This window comes from Balaenoptera acutorostrata, chromosome 19 (genome assembly GCF_949987535.1).
Source record: "Balaenoptera acutorostrata chromosome 19, mBalAcu1.1, whole genome shotgun sequence".
Taxonomy (NCBI): Eukaryota; Metazoa; Chordata; class Mammalia; order Artiodactyla; family Balaenopteridae; genus Balaenoptera; species Balaenoptera acutorostrata.
The window spans coordinates 66,419,218-66,428,897 of NC_080082.1; the positions used below are offsets into that span (position 1 = coordinate 66,419,218).

Here is a 9,680-nt window from a genome sequence, read left to right on the forward strand (position 1 = left end):
ATCAAATCTAAATGAGATCCTTGCCGGGTAGAGTAATCTTGGTTGTAGGTTCTTCCCTTTCATCACTTTAAATATATCATGTCACTCCCTTCTGGCTTGCAGAGTTTCTGCTGAGAAATCAGCTGTTAACCTTATGGGAGTTCCCTTGTATGTTATTTGTCGTTTTTCCCTTGCTGCTTTCAATAATTTTTCTTTGTCTTTAATTTTTGCCACTTTGATTGCTATGTGTCTCGGCGTGTTTCTCCTTGGGTTTATTCTGTTTGGGACTCTCTGCGCTTCCTGGACTTGGGTGGCTATTTCCTTTCCCATGTTAGGGAAGTTTTCGACTATTATCTCTTCAAATATTTCCTCTGGTCCTTTCTCTCTCTCTTCTCCTTCTGGGACCCCTCTAATGCGAATGTTGTTGCGTTTAATGTTGTCCCAGAGGTCTCTTAGGCTGTCTTCATTTCTTTTCATTCTTTTTTCTTTAGTCTGTTCCGCAGCAGTGAATTCCACCATTCTGTCTTCCAGGTCACTTATCCGTTCTTCTGCCTCAGTTATTCTGCTATTGATTCCTTCTAGTGTAGTTTTCATTTCAGTTATTGTATTGGTCATCTCTGTTTGTTTGTTCTTTAATTCTTCTAGGTCTTTGTTAATCATTTCTTGCATCTTCTCAATCTTTGCCTCCATTCTTATTCCGAGATCCTGGATCATCTTCACTATCATTATTCAGAATTCTTTTTCTGGAAGGTTGCCTATCTCCACTTCATTTAGTTGTTTTTCTGGGGTTTTTTCTTGTTCCTTCATCTGGTACATAGCCCTCTGCCTTTTCATCTTGTCTATCTTTCTGTAACTGTGGTTTTTGGTCCACAGGCTGCAGGATTGTAGTTTTTCTTGCTTCTACTGTATGCCCTCTGGTGGTTGAGGCTATCTAAGAGGCTTGATGGGAGGCTCTGATGGTGGGTTGAGCTGACTGTTGCTGTGGCGATCAGAGCTCAGTAAAACTTTAATCCACTTGACTGTTGATGGGTAGGGCTTGGTTCCTTCCCTGTTGGTGGTTTTGCCTGAGGCAACCCAACACTGGAGCCTACCTGGGCTCTTTGGTGAGGTTAATGGCAGACTCTGGGAAGGCTCACGCCAAGGAGCACTTCCCAGAACCTCGGCTGCCAGTGTCCTTGTCCCCACGGTGAAACAGAGCCACACCCCGCCTCTGCAGGAGACCCCCCAACACCAGCAGGTAGGTCTAGTTCAGTCTCCCCCAGAGTCACTGCTCCTTCCCCTGGGTCCCGATGCGCACACTACTTTGTGTGTGCCCTCCAAGAGTGGGGTCTCTGTTTCCCCCAGTCCTGTCAAAGTCCTGCAATCAATTCCCACTAGGCTTCAAAGTCTGATTCTCTAAGAATTCCTCCTCCCGTTGCCGGACTCCCAGGTTGGGAAGCCTGACGTGAGGCTCAGAACCTTCACTCCAGTGGGTGGACTTCTGTGGTATAAGTGTTCGCCAGTCTGTGAGTCACCCACCCAGCAGTTATGTGATTAGATTTTACTCTGATTGCGCCCCTCCTACCATCTCACTGTGGCTTCTCCTCTGTCCTTGGACGTGGGGTATCCTCCTTGGTGAAGTCCAGGATCTTCCTGTCAATGATTGTCCAGCAGCCAGTTGTGATTCTGGTGCTCTCGCAAGAGGGAGTGAGAGCACGTCCTTCTACTCCGCCATCGTGGTTAATCCCTCTGTCCCTTGTTTCTTAAGGCCTGGACCATGCTCCCGTGCTGCTTCAGGAGATGATTTTAGAGGATGCACAGATCCGACATCAAGTGGAATGTCTGGACACCCTGAGAAAGCGATTCTTTTTCCCCGCTCTTTCCCTTGCTGCTGTCAGGAGAAAGTCTTCTTGGTATAGTGCTAGATCTCTATTGCCCACTGTTATTAATATCCCCCTCCCCCTTTTTGGTGCCCGAACAGGGATATGAAACTAATATCCCTTTTTAATAGAGGGGGCACCCGTGAGCATACCCCATGAGGTCCCTGGGACTTCAGAGCATTAATTTGATTTCATTGTATTTTCATGGTAAACTTCTACTTGTCCCAAGTCAAACTGGTTTTCCCAATTAGCAGAGAGATGCAAATATTCTTTTTAAGACGCAATCTATATAAGAAAAATAAAATGTAGGTCATTTAAAAGAGAATTGTAGGGGCTTCCCTGGTGGTGCAGTGGTTGAGAATCTGCCTGCCAATGCAGGGGACACAGGTTCGAGCCCTGGTCTGGGAAGATCCCACATGCCACGGAGCAACTGGGCCCGTGAGCCACAACTACTGAGCCTGTGCGTCTGGAGCCTGTGCTCCGCAACAAGAGAGGCCACGACAGTGAGAGGCCCGCGCAGCGTGATGAAGAGTGGCCCCCGCTTGCCACAACTAGAGAATTCCCTCGCACAGAAACGAAGACCCAACACAGCCATAAATTTAAAAAAAAAAAAAAAACAACTAGAACAGAGTGCACGTAAAATGTCTTAATAAAAAAGTTAAAAAAAAAAAAAAAAAAAGAGAATTGTAACACTGGCCACAGCCAAGTTCCCGTAAGCACAGACCAGGTGTCAGGTTTGTTGCAGGCACTGTTCCGACTCCATTCCTTGAATTCCAACATCCTGTCCTCAGCAAAGCAAGGAAGATACAGCCACTGAGTGAGTTCCTCAGAAACCTCAAGTTATTCAATGTAGAAGATGTGCCTTCTCTATGAGGTACCAACCTGTGCTTTCTTTGCTGCTAAAAGTCCTTTTTGTGGCCACGTTGCACGGCATGCAAGATCTTAGTTCCCAGACCAGGGATCGAACCCCTGCCCCCTTCAGTGGGAGCACAGAGGCCTAACCACTGGATTGCTAGGGAATTCCCTAAAAGTCCTTTTTAAAAATGAAATGTGAGTGAGTGCAGATGATAGTTGATGTCCTTTCTGCAGCAAATCACCATGTAGATTTTCTGATTTTTAAAAAAAATTTACAAGTCCATGAAATATCAAAATCTGGGAATGACCAAGTCATCCCCTCACACAGATTCCCCTTTCTCGAGGATTAAATACTCCAGATCACCTCCCCCTCACATGGCTACCTTCTCCAAGAATGCTGGCCCCACACAGAGCTGTGCACTGTTTCCTCCTTAGTGTAGCACTCAGGAGGCCGAGTCCTGGAGCCAGAGCTCCTGGTGAGAATCCCAGCTCTGCTCCTCACAGGCTGTATGGCCCCAGGCAAGTTTCTGAACCTCTCCCTGCCTTAGAGTCCTCCTTGACAGAATGGGGCAATATGGTATTTATGTCACAGTATTATTGTTTGTCTAAATGTTCATGTATGAAAACAGACCAGTCTGTTACTTCCTGACTGTGCAGGTCTGAGGTATGATCTCTGTTGCTATCACTGCTCCTGTTGATACCACCATCATCATTATCATTATCCTCATTATCAACATGCCTGAACTCGGCACCTGCTAGAGCAGTGTTGTGAAGTGTTGTAGTTCAATAGTACAGATGCCAGAGACAGCCAACCTGGGTCCCCAATTGGATCAGCTGAATATCAGTTACGTGCCATTCACCTGTCTCAATTCACTTGTTATTGATAGCTGAGTTTCCAGCTCGGGGATGTTAAAGATAAAGCTGCTGCAGACATTTATAGCTAGTCTTCATGTGGAAATGTGTTTCATTTATTTTGAACTAAGATTTGTGAGTATAATTCCTGAGTCAGATGGTAGGTGAATTTTTTTGTTGTTAAGAAACTGACAAAATTTCAGTTTCATTGACCTTTTCAATTTTTTTTTAGTCTCTATTTCTGCCCTGATCTTTATTATTTCTTTCTTCTACTAAATTTGGGTTTTGTTTGTTCTTTTTCTAGTTCCTTTAGGTGTAAGTTTAGGTTGTTTGAGATTTTTCTTGTTTCCTGAGGTAGGCTTGTATCACTATAAACTTCCCACTTTGGACTGCTTTTGCTATATCCCATAGATTTTGGATTGTTGTGTTTTTGTTTTCATTTGCCTATAGATTTTTTTTTTTTTTTTTGCCACGCTGGGCGGCTTGAGGGATCTCAGTTTCCCGACCAGTGACTGAACCCAGGCCACAGCAGTGAAATCCTGGAATCCTAACCACTAGGCCACTAGGGAACTCCTGATTTTTTTTTATTTCTTTGATTTCTTCAGTGATCCATTGGTTGTTAGCAGCATATTATTTAGTCTCCATGTGTTTGTGTTTTTTGCAGTTTTTTTTCTCTTTCTTGTAGTTGATTTCTAGTCTCATAGCATTGTGGTCGAAAAAGATACTTGACAAGTAGGAAAAGTTATGGTCAGAGAAGTTTCTTTGAAAAGAAAAATAAAATTCATAAATCTTTAGCCACACTCATTAAGGAAAAAAGAGGGCCAAAATCCATAAAATCAGAAATGAAGAAGCAGAAGTTTCAACCGACACAACAGAAATACAAAGGATCATGAGATTAATATCAACAGCTATATGCCAATAAAATGGACAACCTAGAAGAAATGGACAAATTCCTAGAATGTACACTCTCTCAAGACTGAACAAGGAAAAGATAGAAAATATGAACGGACCAATTAACCAGTAATGAAATTGAATCAGCAATTTTAAAAAACTACCAACAAACAAAAGTTCAGGACCAGATGGCTTCACAGGTGAATTCTACCAGAAGTTCAGAGAAGAGTTAACACCTCTGCTTCTCAAACTATTCCCGAAAACTTACAGCAGGAACATTTTTGAACTCATTCTACAAGGCCAGCCTCACTATAATACCAAAACAAGACAAAGATATCACAAAAAAAGAAAATTACAGGCCAATATCACTGATGAATATATATGCAAAAATCCTTAACAAAATATTAGCAAACCAAATCCAACAATACATTAAAAGGATCATACACCATGATCAAGTGGGATTTATTCCAGGGATGCAAGGATGGTTGAATATCCACAAATCAATCATATACCACATTAACAAGTTGAAGAATAAAAGTCATATGATCATCTCAATAGAATGCAGAAAAAGCTTTTGACAAAATTCAATACCGATTATGATAAAAACTCTCTAGAAAATGGGCATAGAGGGTACATACCTCAACATGATAAAGGCCATATATGATAAGCCCACAACTGGTATCATACTGAACAGTGAAAAGCTGAAAGCACTTAATCGAAGACAAGGATGCCCACTCTTGCCACTTTTATTCAACATAGTTTTGGAAGTCCTAGCCACAGCAATCAGAGAAGAAAAAGAAATAAAATGAAATTCCATGGGATTTCAGAGCTTGGTGGCAGGAACTGTGGTCAAAGACCAAATATTAGAACAAAAGATGCTCTTAGTGCTCTTATCACTTAGGAAATTAGAAGGGTTTTAGGAGCTCTGTGCCAGGAACTAGTGGTAGAGACCAACATATTTTTACTGTATTTTACAGTATATTAAAACACACCACTCAGCCATAAAAATGAATGAAATTGGGTCATATTTAGAGACATGGATGGACCTAGAGAGTGTCATACAGAGTGAAGTAAGTCAGAAAAGCAAATATCGTATAATAACGTATATATGTGGAATCTAGAAAGATGGTATAGATTTTATTTGCAAAGCGGAAATAGAGACATAGACATAGAGAACAAATGTATGGATACCAAGCGGAAAAGGGGTGGGGAGGGAGGAATTGGGAGACTGGGATTGACACATATGCATTATTGATACTATGTATAAAATAGACAACTGATGGGAACATACTGTATAGCACAGGGAACTCTACCTAATGCACTGTGGTAACCTAAATGGGAGGGACGTCCAAAAGGGAGGGGATATCTGTCTATGGATGATTCATTTTGTTGTCAGTGGAGGCTAACACAACATTGTAAAGCAACCATACTCCAATAAAAATTAAACTAAACAAAACGAAAAAACACACACACCAGAAAATATCTCTAGCACCCTGGAACTGGCACAATGGTCATATGAGTGGTCTGGCAGTCCAGGCAAACAACTACCCTTGGGAAAGTGTATTGGCTATTTCTTCTCCATGGAACATCTTTCTGATGTATCCTTGTCACTCTCTCCTCTCCATTAAATACTTGCTCGAATATTATCTGCACTATGAGAACATCTCTGACCCCTCTATTTCCTACTGAAATCCTCAGACTCCACATGCTTGCATTCCTCATTGCTGCTCTTTTATATTTCCACAGCACCTGTCATCTTATAATTACTATAATATAGAATTTTTTTGTGATTTATTGACTATTCCTTCAATAAAGAGTTAGGTTGAAGGCTGCATGAGAACACATTTTTTTGGTTGCTGATGTATAACTCATATCTAGATGAGCCTCTGAGCCAGATGAGATGTTTAGTAAATGATTATTGATGGAATAAAACATGATGCCATAGCTTTCCTTCCATTCTTCTACTTCTTTCTGCTCTCACCTTACTGTTTCTTTTTCTCAAGTTTGTTTTCTCAGGGTTGTCATGAATGGAAAGGATTCACACTTTGTGGAAATAAGAATTTCATGGTAGCCAAGTCTCCAGCATAACCATGGACTCAACTTAATTCTCTCACATTTTAGGACTCGGTGTCCTTCATTTACCACCCATTGAGACTTACCTGTTCTCAGGTTTCACAAGTCCTTTTCTAGTGATTTCCACAGTGCTTAATGGATGACTCCATTAATCAACATTAATAACTTTCTGTAATTTTCTCACTCTACAACTATTTTTCAGAGATATTCTTGAGTCCCCTTGCAGACACTGTCACTGCATTTACAGGTGAAATAATAATCACTGCCGAGCAAGGAGATGAGATCGTGGAATTAAAAACCTTTATCTCTTGTTTGGATGCCCACTTTTTACCCCATACACAGATGCCAATATTTTGGCCATCCTGGCAACAAATGTAAATTTGGTAAGTAAGCACTATTCCCAGATACATGTCATATTCTTAGAAGAAATAGACCATATCTCAGAAAATTCAATAAGAAACGTTATATGGGGGAAAAAATCTGCTTTCTGGGATTGGAACACAAATACTGACAAAGAGATACAAAAAGGATGCATTCTGAGGGACCAAGAGGCATGGTGCCACCTCATCTACTTGCTTTAGGGCTGCCTAGTATCTCTCCATGTTTCCTCTACAACCTGTCTGGATTATACTTGCTCTAATTGTTGACCAAACACATTGAGCCTCACAATGTCCATTCTAAGAGCTTTGCTCCCCACCAAGAGTAAGGAGACTGTGTTTTATTCAGTTTTTGAGTGGACATTTATGTCAATTGTTGGATATGCATTTTTTTATCTTTTGGGAGCATGATTTGCAAATCGAATCTGTAAGAGTGTTTTACTAAGATGTCTTTGATGAGTGCAAGTGTTAAACTTCCTGTCAGATTTCGTGAAGGCAAGACACACTTAAAAAACATGTGAATAAAAGATTGTAAGATACAAAGAGCAAGATAATCAGGGATATAAAGAATCTCAAAGCTAAAGGTTATCTTGTATGACGGCATGTTTTATATATACATAATATCTTCATTATTATTAATATTTTGCCTCCTCTCTCTGGAAAGATCTCTGATGATTCAGTGGTGAATCAGTAGGTATCTAGTTCGTTATCTAGAAGTCATGAAGACGGCTTGTTCTAACAAATCATATCCTGATCACACACACTGACAGGTATCTTTCAATCCCTTTGTGGAGAGTGAAGTTTTCTTGATTACACCTTATTTGTGTTCACATAGAACCTCTCTAATCAGGGGAAATTTAAGAGCCTTTGTTATCTCAAAAAAACTGCAGTTTGTAATGGGCAATGTGTACAATAATGAGAGCAAGTTTAGAATTTGCAGGCCCTTGTCTCTTTAATTAAAACAAGTTTTGTTACGCCTCATACAAAACAAGTAATGCTGCTTGTATATGACTTAAATTCATTTCAAAGGTTTTACATAAACTATTTCCATTTTTTTCCTTTTTATAATTCTCTTACTCTAATTTAGTATTTTTATTGTACTACCAATTTGCTAGTTTCGTTCAATTTTATAGAATGCTATATAAATTAAAGTACTGAGAAAAAATTTTAACTTAATTTATTTATGGCTGCGTTGGGTCTTTGCTGCTATGCGCGGGCTTCTCTAGTTGTGGCGAGTGGGGGCTACTCTTCATCGTGGTGTGCGGACTTCTCATTGTGGTGGCTTCTCTTGTTGTGGCGCACAGGCTCTAGGTGTGCAGGCTCAGTAGTTGTGGTGCACGGGTTTAGTTGCTTCACAGCATGTGTGATCTTCCCAGACCAGGGCTCGAACCTGTGTCCCCTGCATTGGCAGGTGGATTCTTACCACTGCAGCACCAGGAAAGTCCCATCACTGAGAAAATTTTTACCCAATCCATACAGATATGATTTTTCATGTGTAGGTTTGATTAAATTATTTTCAATTTGAGAATATTTTTTCCATCTCAATTTTAAATCCATTTTAATATTTCATTGCATTATATATTTTCTGTCCAAGTTGATAATCAAGTTTAATATATATATGCCCGCTTAAATTATTCAATATGTACATATCAGTAAGGTGTTTCCAGGCTCACTACTATGTACTGTTAACCCCACTACGATTTTCTCTGCCAGAATAAGCTGTTGGATATATTTATAATTTCTTCTAATAAATACTTTTGTTATCCCTTTAAGTAAGCTTTAACTAATAAGCTCTGAAACACTAGCATTTTGTTTGAAATACATCAAGTAAATGACCTCTTTTAGTATTTTTATTCATAATAGCCTTTCTATATAGAAACTTGCTTTATATCTATTTTTATTTAGAGGTGGTTTTTATAATTTCTACAGTTTTCAATTTTCTTCAATTCTTTCACATTTCTTTGTTTCAATGTTTTTCAAATTTTTGTTTGTATTTCAGTAACATTTGCTTTAAATTTTTAAATAGGAGAAAGCTTCTTACAAGATTAATATTGATTTTTAATTTTTATTGCATATATGCATACCCATAATCTCTTGTTAATTATAATATTTCAAATGATTTTAAAAGGATTTTAGCTACATATAGGTCAACGTTCAGTATAAATATGTACTTTTTCATTTTCTCTAAATATAATTCATAAATATGTTCCTAAACTTACAGCATTGAAAATGCCGGACACATCACCTCACTTATAAATCTTTCCAGTATGTCTATAAAGTACAAATTCTCTTTCATTATGACAATTACAATAACATTTTCACACTAACAGAAATACCAATAACTGAAAATTCAATTTTCCTACTTTTTCTAAAATTATTTTTTCATAATCATTATGTTAAATCACAAACAATATACTCCTATTTTATGTTTAATTATGCATCTTAGTTCTCTTTTATTTCAAAGATTTGTCTTACATTCTTGTGTTATATTTGTCATATATATGGTGGCGTAACTAGGTCATTTGGTATAATTTCCCACATTTTCTAATTGCATTTCTCTGATGGCCTAACATGTTCTGCATTGCTTCCAATAAATGTATAAATAGAGCCAGAGGCATTGATCAAATTCACTCTGGTCACTGTACTCCACAGGCAGGGCTGAGACTTATGACTGCATCACCAACAGATGCTCTGAAGACTGAGTGTCTCTGCTTTTCAAAGTTAACGATTGATGCAATAAAAATTTGTATTCTGAGGCAAACCAAGGATAATTTAAACATAAAAAATTTTCTGT

General features: G+C 39.0%; 1 protein-coding gene across 1 annotated transcript in view; it reads left to right on the forward strand.

The window, feature by feature from the left end:
* Positions 1-9,680, forward strand: part of LOC103003469 (zinc finger protein 814-like) — a 66,708-nt gene that overhangs the window by 23,871 nt on the left and 33,157 nt on the right. The gene's annotated exons all lie outside the window — the stretch shown is intronic.